Source organism: Limulus polyphemus, unplaced genomic scaffold, assembly GCF_000517525.1.
Source record: "Limulus polyphemus unplaced genomic scaffold, Limulus_polyphemus-2.1.2 Scaffold843, whole genome shotgun sequence".
In the NCBI taxonomy this organism is placed as follows: Eukaryota; Metazoa; Arthropoda; class Merostomata; order Xiphosura; family Limulidae; genus Limulus; species Limulus polyphemus.
Window position 1 is genome coordinate 326,970 of NW_013666453.1, and position 17,003 is coordinate 343,972.

The 17,003-nt window shown below is 33.0% G+C and overlaps 2 long non-coding RNA genes across 2 annotated transcripts in view; one reads left to right on the plus strand and one right to left on the minus strand.

Moving 5' to 3' along the window:
- The first annotated feature begins 882 nt into the window (after positions 1 to 882).
- The window catches only part of LOC111086094, a 69,195-nt gene continuing 53,074 nt past the window's right edge, over positions 883 to 17,003 (plus strand). The window contains exon 1 of the long non-coding RNA XR_002610851.1: positions 883 to 1,139. This is a non-coding gene — a long non-coding RNA (uncharacterized LOC111086094). The remainder of the gene's footprint in view (positions 1,140 to 17,003) is intronic.
- Positions 13,261 to 17,003, minus strand: part of LOC111086093 — a 67,120-nt gene continuing 63,377 nt past the window's right edge. The window contains exon 3 of the long non-coding RNA XR_002610850.1: positions 13,261 to 13,419. This is a non-coding gene — a long non-coding RNA (uncharacterized LOC111086093). The remainder of the gene's footprint in view (positions 13,420 to 17,003) is intronic.

Genomic DNA, 17,003 nt, shown 5'->3' on the forward strand with positions numbered 1-17,003 from the left:
TTGAAAGTCCGTAGATTGAATGCTACGGTGATTGTACATAAATAGGTGTCACTTGGTCATTTGAAACATGTATTGCAACACAAAGATGAAACCTATAGTACAACAGAATGAAACTCGTAAAGCAACCGAATCGAATACCATTTTCGAAATTTGTCTTCTAGCGACACATAAAGAAGAAATTATCTTTCAAGCGATACCTGCTTCAAAGCTGTAGTTATTGTATTTACGTCAAAGTGACTGTCGTTTGTACATCGATGGGTGTAATTTTTTCGTCCATTAAAGTAAAAGTTAGTATCCAAGCGGGCCAGTTGCGAAGTTCATGGGGAAAATCTTAATATATGTTTATAGATAGACCAGTCAGTATACTTAAAATTGTGTTTGAGATCTGTAAGTTAAACACAATAATCAGACAAAAAAATAAAAAAGTTATGCCAGATAGGAAGGTGATAACTTCTAACACTGTAGTAAGATCTACCGCAGGCAATCATTAGTAGGAGATCATAAATTCTAAAATATAATTTATTGTTGATAGAATTATATATATATATATGCGTAGACCTGGAATTATTTAATGACATTATCTTATTATCATTACAAACCCTAAGAAGGTAGAACCGTTTTTATTGAGTTTTTTACAACCACGCGATCTATCCTTGTTGTTCAATATTACGTATGTAATATTTAGGGTAATAGACTTCTTTTCCAGTTCGAATTTATGTTTTTCTTGATTTTTAAATAAAAGCGCGAACATTTAACTTCAACATTCTCCACCAGGGGACGTATTCAATCGTATGGTAAGTTGGCCGTATGCCAAGAGATGCAGACCTGTTTTATACTAGCGATGTTTGTAAGTGCGCCTATATTTAATGATAACCTTCTTGGTTGTGCCTTATAACGTATGTTACAAAATACACAAATGACTTAACAAACGAAAGGGCCGTTCTATTCATTCCATGTAGAATATATATTAGTGGGTGTTTGAAAACTTTGGTTTTGAATAGGTGTGTTTGTTAAAATCACACCCGCGAGCGCGCGTTTCTGTCGCTGAAATTCAGACCACATGACCCGCTTGCTTCCTCGTCGCTACTACTACTACTTGTACTACGTACAAATCTATTGCCTGTTAGACTACAGTGTTTGTAAGTAACCATTACTTTAGGCTAAAGTAAAATACTATATTTTAAAAGTTAGTTTAACAATTTTGAGTCACATGTGCCAGTTACACTCCAGAAATATGGAAACTGTATTATTTGATCAAAAAATGAGACAACATTGCTGCGACATTTTAATACGTGACAGCATAGTTGAATTGGTTATAAAGTGTTTTACAATTAAGAAAACCAGGGTAGTAGTATAAGCACATTAATGCTTATTAGGTACTTAGAATTACAGTTGTGTAGAGTAAAAATAATTTGACAAAATTGTTTTCATTTATTAATGAAATATTTATTTATTTAATATATTTATTTAAATATATCATTTAAGAATATGTTTTATGTGGTTGGTTTATCAAAGGAGGAGACTCGCAACACATTAATTAGTACTGAATATTTATTGTCACGTATAATGTGTAATTAAATAGCCATCTCGTCATAAAGTAACTTGTGTATTTTTCTCCATTACCTAGGATTAGTTACATTCAACCCTAATATATATTAAATATTTTATACAGAATGTAAAAAGTGAAATTGTTTGGCCCATCCTTGAGGTGTTTTGGCTGTGACTGATTACGTTGTGGTACGTGATTGTTGAATTAATTTATTTTAAACATGTATTGTACGTGTTGAACCCCGAACAACACCGAATTGGAGTCGTATTTCATGACCCTGTTTAAATACTCAATCACTTATATATCTTCTACAGTTAATGACATTTCAGTTACCTGTTCTTTATGTCATTTAGTAGGAAAGAAGCAGAACATGGCTAGGATTTACAGACGATAAGGTACAACTAACACGAAAAAAACTATTAGCGACTGAAAAACAAACTTAAGAAGTGATACTGTAAGAAAAATAAAAATATATCAAGTTTAAACAAATTTAAGAAAGTTCAACAAACCGTGCAAAGAATTTCAATTTCGTGTGTAGATTTACAACAGATTTAGGCGATAAAAACTACTTCAAGACTGGTCTATTGTGACTTGAGAATAATAATGCCCTTTTTTTACATTTTTATTAATTTTCTGAATGCCTTAAGCGACAATAATTTGTCCTTCTATTCTATTTAGTATGCTATTATCATTAGATATTTTATTTAGCTCCGAATATATTTTATATATACTAGTATTTTGTAACATAAAAAAAAATTCCGGTTGTCACCCGAAACTTTTGAAGCTTTATAGAAGAGTTTTAGGCAGTCACAGAAAACAGTAAGACGACGTGTTTTATTCAGGTGAATGTGTTTCATATAACGTAATTTAGTATTTACTGTACAGTTCTAGAAAAATTGATAAAGTGAAATTAATTTGGGAGAGTGAAATACTTTTATAAGTTATCCAATTTTAAAAATAACAATTTGTCATTTTTGAGTCATTTTGAAAGAAGTTTGGGGAGAGGAGATATTGGTAACCAGTAACAATTCCGACTACTTTTCATTTCAACATTATACACACGTTAAAGTACTTGAAAAGTTTCTGTATTGAAAAACGTTGAAAATGTGGAATTTCGAAATATGTCACGTGATTGGATTGACAAGTAACTTTTTTGAGGTATCAATCTAGTGTAATGATTGGTCATTTGAGTTGTCGATATAATAACGCATATATTGCTAGCACATATCTGGACTATTTGCTTACTTTTCTCTGATAACAATATCATAGGATATTTATACGTCTAAAAACTAGTTTATCTTCTATCTTACGCGATGCGTGGTGTTTGCCCGAATCGTCATTTTCAAGCTTAGGCGTCGTATGCACAGCTTTAAAATTAGTGATTTATTCACTTGTAGGCAAACCTCTTCAACAGTAAACAAAAATACAAATTTTTATATTATGTGCTATCTCACCCTCTCTTGGCGATGTTAAGTTTGTAACTCACAATAATATTTTAAGAACTCTAGTTTTTATTATTACGTACACACATTGTTACACAAATATTGTGTGGATTGTAATACTGCTTACTGTTAAAACGCGTAGTACAAAACCTTCTACATCTCATATTATATATGTTTTGAAATTATGTTTTATTCTTTCTTTAACACTAGTTTCATTATAAGTATTGATTAAACTGTTTAATGTATTAATTTTTATCACTTTTCATAATATATCTTAAGCTGGTCGAACATCTTGATGGTTATTTAGAATCATAGGATTACAGTCGAAAATATCGCCAACATCTAGCCCAATTGATGAATTGTTAAATTCTAATCATTGTAAGTGAGAGTGGTCGGAACCGTAACTAGGAAATTTAGCAACCAGGGCAGGTCGTCATACTTGCGCCCCCATTTTGGTCAATTTGCCGCCCCTCACTACTTTGCGCCCGGGGCAGCTGCTTTCCCCCACCTCAGCTACGGGTCTAACAAGAGTATATTAAGTTAGCTATAGTCATTACTCCTTGCTTTGATCAGAAGTTAATTGTAATATACTTTAAGAATTAGTGCTAAGATAGCAGGAATTGTGAATGTTGACCTTTATTGAAATACATTGGTGTGTATTTATATTTCATTTGTTATTGGAAGGCTTTTCTGTTCGACTGACTGAAGGGCTTTTAAAATATTACTTTTATATGTGAATTTGCGAAAAGGAATATATATATATATATATATATATTGTACAAGAAAAGTACTTGAAAATCAATACAATTAGATTAGCGTCCATTTTTTCTCAAACAGTAAAATAAACAACACGTTTAACCATCATGCCTTCTAAATTGAGCAGGAATATTGTAATATTTTATCTGATTTATCTGTCTCTTATTACAAGTTTACACAGCTATTGATTTCTACATAGTAGACAATATCTAACAGTTGGTAAATCAAACGTAGCCCCCCTGTGGCACAGTGGCATGTCTGCGGACTTACAACGCTAGAATCGGGTTTCGATACCCGTGATGGGAAGAGCACAGATAGCCCTTTGTGTAGCTTTGTTCTTAACTTCAAACAAATAAACAAAATCAAACGTAAAAACATTATTTTCTTGTAGTAATTAATGTTATACCCCCTAGTGTTCTGGACTCACCTTTAACTAGTGATGGACGAATACTTGTTTGTATGTGTTTTGTATATCTATATATGTATTTATGCATAAATAACTTGACTATTCCTATTACAGACCGGATCACTGCATTCAACTTTCCAGTCAAAGTATGGTGTATTATAAAGTGTTGCTTACTGAAGCCATAGAAAAGTATAGAATCGATGTTAATGGATAGCTTGGGTCAGTAGACAGAAAATATTTTGGCTGGTATTAATGGAGCATGAACTGGCTTCGTTAATGTTCCGTTTTTGTTCGTAAAGTCCAGCTGGATGGTATGCTCTAATTTCATGCTTCCAGACAACCGAAACATATCTACGTTTTCAAACTTTTTTGATATCCATCAATAAGTTTGTGTAGCATTTCTACCGAGAGTGTACACTGTCTGAGCCACGCTTGTGATGTAGCCACTTGCATTTTGTTTGTGTAACTTTCTCTTTGAGGACTTGCTCTCTATCAAAATTCCAAATAGTACTGGGTTGTACTAGTCTGTTGGTTATAATTTAATTTTAGCACTTTTTAATTTCAAATGCAATTGCGAAAAAAAAGTAGGCCAGCAGTTTAATACTGCTTTATACAAAACAATTAGAATATATGTAGTGTTAAAAAATCTCCAGCTAAATTAGTTTCATAGGAAGTGTATTATAACCTAAGGGTTTCCAAACTTAGACCGTAGCAAATATCCAATACTATTAAGGTATTCAGTATTTATAGATTCAATCGAATGGGGGGGGGGGTGGCAGGTTCGCGATGCGAAATATTGTGGGGGGCCATATGCTGAGAAAGTATGAAAACCTCTGTTATAACCAATAATCCAAACTTCGATGACATTGATTTAGAATTAAACATTACAGTTCTTAGATGGCATTATATTGATAATGTAAAGCAGCTTGATTTATGTTTGACCTTTGAATGTAAAGGAAAACACAAGTATACAAATCAAAGTTTAGATTTATGTCTAAGATGTTGTGTTTGTTCTTGAAACAAACTCAAAGATGTTCTTCAGATAATATTTAGTTTCAGAAGAAAAAAGAATGTCTGGTCCATTAGCGATGCTATATATAGATTGATGTGATAAAAACTGGAGTGAAATACAGTGAATAAGGACTAATCGGTCTAATTTTTATTTGTCTAGCTTGGTTTTCAAGGCATACATACTGCTTGGAATTTTTGTTTTTTTAATACTTGACACAGTACAAGGTGAAAACAAAAATTAAGAAGTTTACAGTTAAAATAGATAATTATTAACTGGTTTAACTGTTACGGTCGTGTTTTGCATATTTAAAGAACAAACCAATATTATGATCATGATAATCTTGTTGTATTTATTTGATCCATACACAAATATAGACGATTTATTTGTTTGTTGTTAGGCCCAAAGCTGTATAATGGGCAATATGTGCGCTGAGCCCATGAAGGGGTCAAACCCCAATATTTTTTAGTTATAAACTTTCGAGCTTATCCGCTGAGGTGGGGAGGGGAAAGGAAAGTACTGGTATTTACAGTCAGTAAGATATTAATAAGTAACTTTCAATGTTTCTTTCCCCCAATTAAGGTGGATGTGTTTATACCGATTCAGCCATGTTGTCAGAAAATTAGCAGCTTTGTCTCAAAAAATGTATTCTATAGATTTTGTTGTTTATATTAACTTACATTATTTTGTCATCCTATATTCAGATCATGTACATTGAGATTTTCTCTTTTAATCCGTATTTCTTCATTCGTGAAATATAAAAGTACGCTAGATATTTTTCAGTCTTATTAAAATGTTATTAAAAACGTACACAACCTGTTGTGCCCATAAATGACTTTAGTTGTTTAATGATGTTACTTTTCTGCAGGGAAAGGTTGTGTTATTCTTCCTTTTATCTGAAAGTAACATAAATGTCAGCTTGTTAGTTTTAAAAACAATTTAACCCATATATAGTTAAAACAAACTCTTTCTTTAAAACAGTCCTGAAACTACTGTAATATTCCTTTTGGGAATTAGCAATTAGAAACGTAAAGTATGCTAATATTATATATAGCCAAGTATATGGTGCTCCATTTATTACATCTAAACTTTCTGAAGTGATGAATCAGGATGTGTGACCGTCGTTCTGAATGGACCATTAATTAGTTAAGATGCAGTGTTATTGATGGTCGTATCATGCGGTTCGTAAAATTGTTGCCCACGTACACGTTAAGAAATAATTATTCCACTGTGAGGTGCGTTTTATTACTATATTAGGCTGGTTTGTAACAACTAATTAACTATACCAATTCAATGAGAGATTTGTTACATAAAATGTAAAGGTTTATTAACGCGGAAGATTGACTACGGTCAGTTAGAACCAGATTATTCAAGTTTTTTTTTTAATATATTTATATCATGCCACTCAAATTTAAGGCCCATGTACCCCTTCCTTTTCCTCATCGTGGATAATCATCACAAACGCAAGTTTTTCTTTAAATCAAATCTTAACTTAAACAAAGATTCAAAGATAGTAAACTGGACTTCAAGTGTAGTTGTGAACTTAAACTTAGCTGATAACAAGAGCCAAAAAATATTCAGACTTGTTTGAAACGATACCATTATGTGTCTTATTTTACAATATTCTTTAAGCTTCCAATATTTTTGTCACCAATTCTTGGCTATCGGTATTTTGCACTTTATTTTAATCTTGTGGTTTAAGTTAGTTATTGATCTTTCACTTTTATAGAGCCTCAAAGTAATGGATCTTGCCAGTTTTCCCACCAAATTTGGCTTACATCAATTTAACGATGTTTTATGTTTTAGTGGGGAGTGGGAAAAGGTTTCATTTTCCTCTTCACCCGTCAAAATAACGGCACGTGGTTTTTGTTACGTAGTTTAAATTAATACTTAACATGAACAAATTTGATGCCTCAGAAGTCATAGCACAGAGAATCACGTTCTTGTTCTGGTTGTTTCAGAGGATCTTTAAAATACTTCAGTAAGGAAGAACGTTATACTAATATAATAACAGTTATGCAAACAACAATTTATAAGCACAAGGAAAAGTTTTATTGATGGTAGGACATACTACATGTTTCGACAGAACGTTGGTTTGTCTTCTTCTGGAATGATCAGTATTAAACAATATAAGGTTTATACGCATAGCTCCAAAGACAAAAGACGCGGATTAAGGATTAAAAGTGACAGAAATGGTGTCAACAGGTGACCGGATATAGGTACAGGTCAAGTCTGGTCAAACGGTGAATAGACCTTGACAAGTTCAACGGACAAGCACATCAGTATTACGGCAACTATATGTTTGTGTGTATAGAAATATCTTTACACTTTTTATGAATTGTTTTTCATCCTCTGTTAGCATATCTCCAGAGCTGGCCTTAGGCCAAATTGTAGCCTGTTCGAACTTTGTATTCGGTTCCTCTGCCCCTATAAAATAGGGCCTGGCATAGCCAGGTGGTTAGGGCGCTTGACTCACAACTTGCGGGTCGCGGGTTCAAATCCCTGTCTCAACAAACATGCTCGCCCTTTCAAACGTTATAATGTGACAGTCAATCCCACTTTACAGAAACTCCTATACATTCGAAGCAGTAAACTGTTATGTGAAACAGGATAGTGAATTAGCATACAAATTCCGGCAGTTATTGCACGTTTTGGTGTAAGTGTGTGATCTTCCAGTCATTCATAAACTGAGAAACACCCCTTATCTGTTTTATTATAACTACGAGGGTAGAGCTCTGGATTTCGGAGCTGGCGAACCTGTGGGTGTGTTATAAGTATGGCAGTTAATGTTAGGGTGCTGCTAAGCGACTGTCTTCCGTTTGGTATATAGTTCAAAATTATAGACAACGGCAAGTGGTCTGTGTAGTTTTGCCATAGATACAAATACACAATTACGTTGAATGGCTTTCACATACTCAGTTATTCTCTGATAATTGAAATGAAAGAAGGTTACTGTGAGTTGGGTGCGGTTTGGGTAAATTATGTCTCGTTATGGAAGCTTGTTGCAGACTTCCAATAAAGTTATAGAAAAAGAGTCATCCTATTTGCTTACAATATAAAACATTAACTTACCTTGCAGGTTTAAGTAATGACAAACAAACGATTTAATTGTTAACTGCATACACACGCACGTGCACCAAACTGTACATTGTTTTCATAAAACTCGTGCGTTCTTGTTTTAAAGGGTAGATGTTATATTTAAAACAAAACTGAAACCTCGGATTGGTTGGCTAACTTGCGTACATATTTTCAACTAATAAAATATTTATCCTTTAAGAATAAATACTTCCAATAACTTTTTGCTTTTTTAAAGACATGTTTGATATTTGAAGGAGCATCTTAATCATTTGACGTCCCAAAAGTCGAAAAGAATGAAAATGGACCAAATGCATCTTCAGTTTTTTTAAGTGCCTCTGTTTAATAAATTAGTCGGTTTACACCTGTAAAGCTATCAGATATTAACTAGGTTCGTTTTTTACTTTCACTGTTTTACTTCATAAAATGTCCCTTGGCGGTAGGACAGCGGTAAGTCTACACAGGCTTACAACGCTAAAATACTGGGTTCGATTTCCTGCGGTGGATAAGCAAATAGTTCAACGTGGCTTTGCTCTAAAAAACAAAAACAAAAAAAAAACCTTTTCACAACAACTGAGACTTTATTTGCCCTCCAGTGGCACAGTGGTAAGCCTGTGGACTTGCAACGCTAAAAACGGGGTTTCGATACTCGTGGTGGACGCAGCACAGATAACCCATTGTATAGCTTTGTGCTTAACTACAAACAAACAAACTTCATAAAAATAGTGAATAAATATTTCTGTATGCAAAACCATCAGCATAAACTGAGTTCTTTTTTTTTTTGTCTTTCACTGTTTTATTTCATTAAAATACATAATATGTATATATATGTATGTGTGTATGTGATTGATAATTTTAATTTCTATGTCCCAATTCTATTTTTAACTAGAAGATTTGTCTTGTGGTTACTGTAGTGGATTTATAGTGATAGTCATCGACTGTAGTGATAAACATTTTACGATTTTTCTCAGCGTTATTATTATCATTATTTTTCTAAGCGAAGCGTGTACTATATTAGTATCTTTTCCCGAAAGCTACATGTGTTTATATTATCATTCTTTCACCAGTATCTGACGGAGAAGAGTATATTAAAAAGAAAGAAAAAAAGATTAATATGTTGCTCGCTCCTCATGGTTAGATCGAATTGGGGGAATTTCACATTTTATCATTAACCTTATGGTATTTGAGCTTTCTTAATGCATCTGCTAAACATTTTCTTAAGGATTCAATGCATATGATACGTTAAATTTTATATTTGACCCTCAAAACTTTGCTGATTATTCTTTCTTAACATATCTATATGGTTAGATCGATTTGAATGAATTTCATATTGCATCATTAAATCTGTGTTGACTAATCTTAACATTTATGTGGTTGTAACAGATGGAGAGAGTTTCACAGTGTGTCCCCCGTGTTTCTTAAGCTTTTTTTTTCTAATATATTTATATGGTTAGGCCTATGTTTGGTAAGCTTCCTTCTTTTATACATTTTCGCAAGGCTTCTGCGGATACTAAACAAGACAATTAATATTTCTTATTTACAGAATAACGCTGCAAACCGAAACTTCCTCAGCGATGGGAAATTACGTGGAATCTCAGTTTATTTACTACGTGTTTAGTTTAACATCAGTGCTATATACACGATGTTCTGACTTAGAATAGCATGCTTCTAATTGCATCTCTGACCTGCGATACTTCAGTAAATTATTATTTGACAAGGGCAATGAGTAAAAGTGGTCGTGACTACCAGCATTTAGTTATGTGATATTTTTCTGTCCTTAGCTAGTTAAGCTTTGTCGAATGAAGAATCATGTTGGCTTGAAACATTCGCGAAGCAAGTGACGTAGTTTCAGTTTATTTTCTTTTGCATTAATTTATAGTCATGCTGAAGTAGTTTAGCCATCTTATGGATGCTGTAATTTTTGTTTAATGATAATATTTGCTCTTCCACGGAAAACTCGACAAATTTTTGTGTATAATAAGCCGAATCTTAGTTGGATTTTGAAACAGTGAGCCCTTAAAAAAGCCTGATTAATCCAAAATAACTTTGTTGAAGGTATTGTTTGTTACCATGGGGACGTCTCATCATCGTCTGACTAGCCAAAATTAAGTTTATCCAAGGTACTGTTACCATGGTGACGAATGATCTTCAAAAAAGATAACGAAGCTTTTGATAACGTTAAAAGGGTTCACGAATAATCATTTTGCAAAATGCGGATACAACTATGGAGAAATTACATAGAGATTGAGAGTTCTCCAAGAAATAGTCTTGTTTGAGAACATCAGATGAAGCAGGTACTATTTGCCTTTGGATACAGTGCTCGAAGTAGACAGTGCAAATAAACCGTTTATTTCTCTAAGCCTGACCTATCAAAGTTTTTGTCCAATATACCAAAACTTTTGCGACTGTAATAATCAAAACAGAAGAAAGGATCAGTTTATTGAATGTAGTGGAATAATGAATAATAAGCATGATAAATATATCTCCAAGCAATACAAAGGTTTATTAGATTTATTAATTAAATTCTAAGTTATTTGATTGAAGTTTATCAATGGGAACATTTATTGTAATAGTGCGTCACCTGCGATCATGAAATGAAATTTTAATTAAATACTACATAAAGCCTTGGTGTTGTGATAGTGAAGCTTCAAGATTGTTCTATTGCCGACTTTTTATGTTATAGGTACTGGGATTTTGTTCAGAATGATTTAAATCTTCGGATAGTCAGTTATATCTTATGTTTAAGAATTACACCCGTGAAGAAATTTAAACCATTAGTACCATTATTTTCAGTCTTCGGTGCAGAGTTGCACCAGGGTCTTAGAGAGGCTTGACGTACGTTCATGTAGATGTACAGTAGGAATACACTAAGTAACGAACAAACCACGGATGATAACTTAGTCGGTAAAGTAAATTAAAGAGGACTCTTGGGTTCTTCTCATGTAGGGATTGAAGCTGTCAGCCTGGACCTGACCCTACTTGGGGCTGTTCTGGTATTTTGTCCTCGCCCCAGGGTCACATTCCATCCCGTGTCTTAGCGAGCGGTCCCAGGGTCTTTGTAGGGCGCCCTCGGGAACGTTGTATGCAGATGTACGAGTAGGGGCCGTAGGGGATGGGGGAGGACATCAGCTTGAGAGAGAAAGCGAAAGTATCTGAGCTCAGTGTACAAGAAACACGGTCGATACTCATTATCAAAGCGTGGGGGTGGGTCTAGAGAACCGAATAGTTTGAAAGGGACTCCCAAATAGAAATTAATCGAAAAACTTCTGTTTTCATATAAATTAATAAAATAAACACAACAAATGTTACCCAGTTTTAGATTGTTCTTGTATAACTTTGAATATCACTCATTATTTTGGAACTTATTCGCTGAAATCTGTATTCGACAAAATGAGGCATAAGCAAATTATTAATCGTGTATTTGTTTATTAATTTCCTAAAACCTGTATGACACTGATCATCTGGGCTTGTTGCTGTATTGTGACATTCCGTTTTAAAATAATGCAATGTGAGGGAACTATGGCAAAGTTTCGTGTTTTTCTAAGTGCTCTGTAACATGCGTGCATCTATAAGATTAGGACTTGCGCTTATATTTGTGGCAGTTCCGGCTTTGTTCTAAAACCCGTGTTTACTTTACTTCACTTACGTGTTTGGGAAATTACAGCCACACTTTTATTTTCCCATTTATGTTTGAAAATCACGAGTCGATGTTATTCATCATTCGGAGACATGTTATGCATTCCAATAGTACCTAATAAAGTACTATTGTTTTCAAAAGTGAATGGATTTTAATTGGATTTTTTTTTCTGAATTCTTACAGTTTGGAGTACACAAATGTGCGAGTGTAACAGAATATGCAACATCACAGTCAGAATTAACCAGCGTTTGAGAAGTTTTTTTGTTTATTTGTTTTCATTAGATCATGATTTGAACTCCTTTGTCTTAATATTTGATTTGGTTCTTTCACTGCGAACATATGTCCAGTATTTCTCGATAATTAGAGGCGGAGGGTTGGCCTGTGGAAGAGCTCTGGATTTCTGAGCTGGTGAGCAGGGTTTCAGTAAGTGCGATACCATAAAATATTCCTCACATTTAAGAAGTGTGTCCGTTATAAGAGTGACAATCAATCCGTTAGTGTCAATGGGGGATGGGTGGTAGGGTAATACTTACCGGCAGCAGATACTCTTAGTAGCTTTACGATAAATACAAATTCTAGATAATTAAGTATAGATACTTTTAACAGCCACAAGAAAAAAAAAGCTTAGTGAGAAGATCAAATTTCGTTTGTACTTGAATTCTATTTAACAGTTAAACTGTTACAACTGTGGACTGCGATTCCTGTTGTTGTAGATTTGGACTTGGTGGAAGTGTTTTATATCAGTGAATCTTACAGTAATTCTTATATGTTTATGACGTGTATGCAGATAATCCTACTTCTAGTAATGGAAAATTATCAATAATATATTTATATTAATTTAAAATTGTGAGAGCTATTGTTGAGTTAACTTGCGAAAACATAGCTATAAAAGGCATCGGTACAACTTCGCGGCAAACCTATTGCGTTAATATGTTTTGTAATGCTGTTTTTAAGTATGATGAATAAGTGTAAAATTATATAACAAGTATATTTTATCATACATTATAGGCATACAAAATAGCGTGAATTTATTTTGTCAGTAGCAAAGATGTGTTGATAATTTAGAAGCGCAGATACTCCTCAAGTAGTTTTGCATGAAATTCAACAAGTAAAGAAACAAACGGACAATTTCAAATTTAACAGTTTTATCTTTATTATAGAGATTTGAATCATGCATACGTCAAAGTCATAATCTCAACATAAAATATCTTCAAGTAACGTATGATTAATACTAAAACTCCTATGATATATATTGTTTCACATACACAAAGAGTACTTGTTGTTGGAAACGTTAACACAAGTGCTTGAAAAAAATCAATAAATCGATGTAAAGAAACCTTAAAACAAATAAATCTGAAAAAATTGGTAAACCTTTTCTTGTTGTTGTTTTGTTGTTTTTTTTCCCCCAGCTTTACCGTAAGCATAAAGTTTTTATTATATCACCTGAAACAACAGCATTTCAGTTACTGGTAATTTTCATAGCATAACACCACCAGGGCACCAAGAACTTGAACTGCCTATGTAAGTAGGATCTGCATTATCTTCCTGGAAATAGTATCATGAAATTATTAGTGTTTTTATGATGAAACTCTGACTACAGGTCACAAGTAGTAGGAATTACATAATTATTATAATCTCACAACTCTAAATTCATTATCAATATTGTCACAACAAAGTACATTTGCACATCTATTTTTACATAAAGGCTCGTGTTGAACAAACAAAAGTACACGAGAGTCTGTTATGCATATGTTTGCTTTATTAATGAAATAGTGCAATCACTAACATTATTATAATATATAAAAACAAAAATGTAGGCTGATGAGCACTGAATAGGCGAAACTGCAGTCCACAGCCAAGGGTACAGCCATTCAAAGAAACCATTAGGCCGCTACGTCACAGATTTTCTTTTCAAGTTTACTCTTTGTGAGAAAGAAATCTGCAGCACACACACACACACATTATATATATACATATATATATATATATAATTATTAAATAGTTGGTCCAATATATAATGTGGAATAATGATTTAAGCACAGGTCATAGTATTCTTGACATACCCAAATTATTTTAGGTTACTTTATTGGTGACTGAAAAGGAGTTAAAACTCAAAAACATAATTTTGTTTTCTAACTGTATAGCTTTAAAACTGTAGAGAAAAACACACTATTAGTTAGCTTGTTGATATGGAAATGTATTTGTTCCTATATATCCGATGTCTCTGACATCTTGATTGACGGGAACGTTCATAAAAACAATTTTTCTTTGTAATTACTGTTGATTTAACAAAAGTACATCTGGAAGTTAAAAACGGCGCTATAAACAGTCGCTTACACCTTTACACACCATGTGATTGCATTTAATTCTGGCCCTACATCGTCGCATTGCATTGTCGAATAATATAAATACTTATGCATTTTTTTTTATAATTAAAATTAGTTTTTCCCAAATAGGTTCAACCACAAATCGTTGTGAGTGTGCTGTATTTTGTAAATTATTTAAGTTGCGTTTTACGTTTCACATGAGTTGAAAACTGCAAAAAGTTAGCGTGCTTATGTTTTATGTTTGCTGTTTGGGCCGATACAGGCTATGCGAATTAGGCTACGAAATTTTATTGTATTTCACTAAGTAATTTAGACATTTTTATCCAGTGTGAACTTTATGCCTACCTCACACTCTACATCCACTACAGAAATATGGTGAGGTGATAAGTATAAGTGTAACAACTATATTCGGAAAATTTGCTTTCATTATATTCACTTTTGCTGCATTTTATTTTTAGGTTTAACACTATTGTAGATGAGATACTTCTAAAATTAACTTGGTTTTTTAACCGACTTCTTCCATAATTGCAAGCCTTTGTTCACATTAATAACCACAGTAGCCTTAACCATACCATTACAACTTACTTGTAGCCATGTTTTAATAGTATTTTTATTGTTGTTCTTTACATAATTTTTCTGTTGAATGCCAAAGTTTTGTTTTTATCAAGCTTAATAAATTTGTATTCAGTTTTGAACATACTTGCAGTACATTTTGGAACCCATGGCCTTAGCTATCTTTAGTTTTCCATAAGTCTAGGTCATTTTAAAATAAAAATTCAAAGTTGTGGTTTGAACATTTAACACACTTTTAAGTACTAATCCAAACTATGTCATACATAGGATTTGTTTTTTAAAAGTGGATTTCAGTTTGATGTTTCTCCAAATTGTAGGCTAGTATGAACTTTATATGCTGTTTAGTTAAATGCAAGGATTCTGCTAGTATTAACTTGATATTATGTTAAATCAAATATATGGATAGTATGAACTTTGTGTGATTTTTATTCCAATAAAGAGCTAGTATTAAATCTGTGAAATGTTTATTCAGATAAGGCTAGTATTAAACTTGTGAAATATTTATTCAGATAAGGTTACTATAATTGTATAATGTTTATTAAGACAAGGCTAGTATGAACTTTGTATGATGTTAATTCAAACATAAACCTGAATGAAATTTATATTTATTTAGATATATGGCTGCTTTGAAATCTAGTCAAATATAAGTCAATTTTTTGTGCAAGTTTTCATATAAAAAAGCCTAGGACAGATAAAGATGTTTATTTTGGTATTAAGCTAATATTGAACATTCACTGGATATTAAAGTTAAATCAAAAGTTTAATGCTATTATGGAAAACAACTATTTCAATATTACATATTACATGTTTTGAAGACAGTATACTAAAGTTAAATCAAAACTCCACATGGAAACAACAATAACAAATACATTGATTTATATTCTAAAAAACAGTGACAAGTTGAGATTCAGAATATCTGATTCTACTTATCCTGCCTTACTTTACAAACAAAGTGACTATTGATCTCTAAACAGCTGTTTGTTTTTTTCTATTAGGTAACCTTAACTTTCACACCTGACACTCATGAATGGGATGTGGTTAGTTTCATTTATGTTACTTTGTTAAATATATTCTGTGAGGCTACAATATACAACAATTATTTTGTTAAGTATATTATTCAGTTTTAAAATATACAACAGTTAATGTGTTAAATATGATCTGTAAGGCAACAACATACAACAGTTAATGTGCTAAATATGTTCTGTAAGGCAACAACATACAACAGTTAATGTGCTAAATATGTTCTGTAAGGCAACAATATACAACAGTTAGTGTTAAATATGTTCTGTAAGGCTACAATGTACAACAGTTACTGTGTTGAATATGTTCTGTAGAGCTACAGTATACAACAGTTACTGTGTTGAATATGTTCTGTAGAGATACAGTATACAACAGTTACTGTGCTGAATATGTTCCGTGAGGCTACAATATATAACCTGTTACTGTGCTGAATATGTTCCGTGAGGCTACAATATATAACCTGTTACTGTGCTGAATATGTTCCGTGAGGCTACAATATATAACCTGTTACTGTGTTGAATATGTTCCGTGAGGCTACAATATACAACAGTTACTGTGTTGAATATGTTACGTGAGGCTACAATATACAACAGTTACTGTGTTGAATATGTTTCGTGAGGCTACAATATACAACAGTTACTGTGTTGAATGTGTTCCGTGAGGCTACAATATACAACAGTTACTGTGTTGAATGTGTTCCGTGAGGCTACAATATACAACAGTTACTGTGTTGAATGTGTTCCGTGAGGCTACAATATACAACAGTTACTGTGTTGAATATGTTCCGTGAGGCTACAATATACAACAGTTACTGTGTTGAATATGTTCCGTGAGGCTACAATATACAACAGTTACTGTGTTGAATATGTTCCTTGAGGCTACAATATACAACAGCTACTGTGTTTAATATGTTCCGTGAGGCTACAGTGTACAACAGTTACTGTGTTGAATATGTTCTATGAGGCTACAGTATACAACAGTTACTGTGTTGAATATGTTCTATGAGGCTACAGTATGCAACAGTTACTGTGTTGAATATGTTTTGTGAGGCTACAATGTACAACAGTTACTGTGTTGAATATGTTTTGTAAGGCTACAATGTACAACAGTTACTGTGTTGAATATGTTCTGTAGAGCTACAATGTACAACAGTTACTGTGTTGAATATGTTCTGTAGAGCTACAATGTACAACAGTTACTGTGTTGAAT